At 40.9% G+C, this 3,659-nt stretch overlaps 1 non-coding gene across 1 annotated transcript; it reads right to left on the reverse strand.

Moving 5' to 3' along the window:
• Positions 1-2,251: 2,251 nt before the first annotated feature.
• Positions 2,252-2,357, reverse strand: LOC141636505 (small nucleolar RNA R71). The gene has a single exon (XR_012541111.1). It is a non-coding gene; the product is annotated as a small nucleolar RNA R71 (small nucleolar RNA).
• Positions 2,358-3,659: the final 1,302 nt, after the last annotated feature.

A 3,659-nucleotide genomic window follows, 5' to 3' on the forward strand; every position in this document is an offset into this window, starting at 1 on the left:
GTAACACGAACTCGGTAACCTAAACCATTAATGTGCACATCCTCCTTGAAGGTGAAGGGCCCTTCAAGGTGCGATTTGATATGTGCATTTTATATAGCCTTTTTAGTCTTATTTTGCACGTATTTCTATGCCTTTTATACCGGTTTTGTATTGCAAAATGCCCCGAGTGGGCTACTTTGGTTTGTTTTGTCTGAATTGCAGAAATGAACCTGAAAGTGTTGAAACCGTACTCTTTTCTTCCTATTTTGCACGCATTTTGAGGAGACGGGAATGTTAGAGCGAGATTATGCCTTGATTTGCGTTAAAAGGTGGTCAACGGAGCAGTTAAAGACGATTTAGAAGCTGACTTGGAGGAAGAACACTCGATCGATGGGTTTATTTGTTGAATCGAGTGGTTTGGGAAGCTGAAGAGTTCGATCGAGTGGTTTGCTGTGCTCGATCGAAATGTTGTTTAGTGGGTTTCCTCGATCGAGAGATATTTTGGTTCGATCGAGAGGATTATCTCCTGAAGACCTCGATCGAGTGGTTTTATATCACTCGATCGAGAGGTTTTGGATTTTAGACGGGCTTAATTAACCCGTGTTATGTTATTTCGTGATGGACATAGTTTTTCTATTTAAGCATTGAATAATTAGGTTATTAAGTACGCTGTTTTACGCTACTTTCGCTTGATTCATCTCTATGAACTCTCTTAATGTTTCTCTTAAACTTTCGACTGTAACTTTCTTCCCTTAATCTTTTGCTTAGTGGATTTGATCTTTACGCCGGAATCGTTTGACATTGTAATCTCTCTTCTCCTTTTAATCTTAATCTTGTTATTTATTGCTTTAATTCCTTGTTTTTCTCTTGATTAATTTCTGCCCTAATCTTGTTTATGCAATATTATTGTTTTCTTACCATGCCTTCAATTAGTTCATTCACTATTATTATTATTATTATTATTGACAATATTAGTAATATGAGTAGCTAAATCCTTTCATGTTGGGATTAGGGAATCCATGGTAGGATTGTGACGATGTAGCGAATAAGCTAAATGATTTATTTGTGAGAATCTGTACCCTTGGCAATTTAATTATAATACCGACTTAGTTGAGTGCACGTTTCTAAGTTATTTTAATCTGGTTAAATTTACTCCTGGATCGAAATATTAGACTAAATAGACCTGCTGTGAACAGTAGACTACCCTGACGAGGACGGAAGTTAAGTTAGTGGAAATCTAGGATAGAAAGTGGACCAGAAGGACCTTTCCTGTATCCGTCTCACAGTAGATTATCTAGGCTATTTGCAGTTGAGTCGCTGGACTACCATGGTGAACCGAAATCCTGACATGTTCTCTCTCATTTGATTATCTCTATTATATTTTCTATCTTTTATTGCTCTTTCCTTACCTTTAAGCCTTTATTAGTTTATAAACCAAAATTCAAACCCCCATTTGTGACCAAATAGAGGGACCTTAACAGATATCTTGCCTCCCCGTGGAGATCGACCCGACTTCCCTAGCTATATTTGTTAGTGCCAGTTGGTTATTTTTGGTAAGTACACGACTAGCCTGTCAAATTTTGGGGCCGTTGTCGGGGAGGTAATAGCCCTATCTGTTTTTGTTTTCGTTTATTTTTATCCGTCTCAGGGAATTTTTATTCCTTGAGCCAGTTCTCATTTATCTCTTTCAGTGTTGTGTATGCCCATGTCAAATAGGCCGGAGTTAGTTCCTGCTAATTCTGAGCCAGAAAGACTATTTCGGTATAGACTCCGTCTGCAAAGAGAACGTCAAAAGGAAGACTTTAGTACCTTCGAGCCCGAGCTACAACACTTTTTATTTGCAGAAGACAAATCTTTTGAAGAAGACAATCTCATTTCTGTCAACAAGCCAGTAAAGATGCCTAACATTACAAGTCACTCGGAGCCTAAAGCATTCTCGATTCCTAAGGGTATTAACCTCCAAACGGAGGACGGTAACACTCTCGATATCCGTCCGTATTACATAAATCTGGTGGAAAGAAATCTGTACCGAGGTGTGGCGGGTGAAGATCCGCGAAAGCATATAGAAGTCTTTACGACTATTGCTCTACTATTCCCGCTACAAAGGGAGTAACACAAGACAAGATAAAGGAAGTGCTTTTTCCTTTTTCTCTAACTGACTCAGCCCGTGAGTGGCTGACTGATCTTGACCGGACTGATGCTGGTATCACCAACTGGGAGACTCTCGCACTTGCCTTCTACAAAAGATACTTTCCTCCACAATGCACTACTCAGCTGAGGGGTAAGATTACTAGTTTCAAGCAAGCACCAGATGAGACTTTCTATGAAGCTTAGTGTCGGTTCAAGAAGTTGGTGAGGTCTCTTCCTCACCATGGTTTTGATCAGTGGTTCTTGTGCAAACAGTTCTATAATGGGTTGTACGATGACCACAGAGCTATACTGGACGCCTCATCCAACAGAAGATTTCAAAAGAATATTGATGATAATAAGGGATGGGGCATTATTGAGGAGATGGCGACCCATTGTGCTGAATATGGGAACCCACGGGACGGTATTCGAACGGTCCATTCGGTTGATAAGACAGTCGTGGCTCAGCTGGAAGCCATGAATGCTCAGTTTGATAGATTAGAGCTGCAATCTGCTGGAGATCAATAGACGGTTCATCTGTTGACTAGACAAGAAACTGTCATTTGTGAGAGGTGTGGAAGCGATGAAGGTCAAATTGCTATTGACTGTCTAACTGAGAATGAACAAGTCCTTGCTTTTCAGCAATATAGGCAAGGAGGAGTTTCTTATTACAACAATCAAGGGGCAGTCCATCCTAATTTGAGGTGGACAAGTCAAAATGTTCTTAATCCCACTCCTCCACCGCAGCAGCAACAACCATATGTCCCTCCTCACAAGGCTCAACAAGGCTTGTAAAAGCCTCCTTCTTTTCCTCCACCGAATCATGGAGCATCATCTTCTACTAGGGTAAGTGAGCTAGCTGAGTTAAAGACAATGCTTCAGTCGTTGACAAAGCAATGGCAACTAAGTGACCAACAGAAAGAAGCATCCATCAAGTCACTTGAAACTAAAGTTGCTCAACTCGCCGCCAATCAGTCCACGAGGAAACCGGGTCATTTGCCGTCCCAATCTGAGAAGAATCAACACGAGACGGTAAACTTGATTAATTTGAGAAGTGGTCGTTCTTATGAAGGATCAAAATTGTCAACTTTAGAGGACATTTCAGACCTGAAAGACGCTATTATCGAGGACGAACAGTCAGTTGTCCTTGAAAATATGCTTTCCACGAAGAATATACTCGATCGACTAGTTTCAGTGGGTCGATCGAGTAGAAAAGAAGCTGAAATCACTCGATTAAAGCGAAATTCTACTCGATCGAGTGAACTGGATAATCATGGGATCGATCGAGAGGTGCAAATCACTCGTTCGAGTGAAAAATTTTAAGAAACTGTTCGATCGAGTGGAAATTTTCCTCGATCGAATACTGTTGCTATTGAGGAACTCGATCGAGTGAAATTTCACCCAGAAAGACTCGATCGAGAGGCAAAAAGACTCGATCGTGTGAAAAAGATCTTGAACCTTCTGAGACGTTTGAAGAGAGAAACAAAGGGCTCGAGATTCCTATTACTGTGCCCTTCCCGAGGCGATTACAAAGCACAAAAGCCAATCAACAG

Source organism: Silene latifolia, chromosome Y (assembly GCF_048544455.1).
Source record: "Silene latifolia isolate original U9 population chromosome Y, ASM4854445v1, whole genome shotgun sequence".
Taxonomy (NCBI): domain Eukaryota; kingdom Viridiplantae; phylum Streptophyta; class Magnoliopsida; order Caryophyllales; family Caryophyllaceae; genus Silene; species Silene latifolia.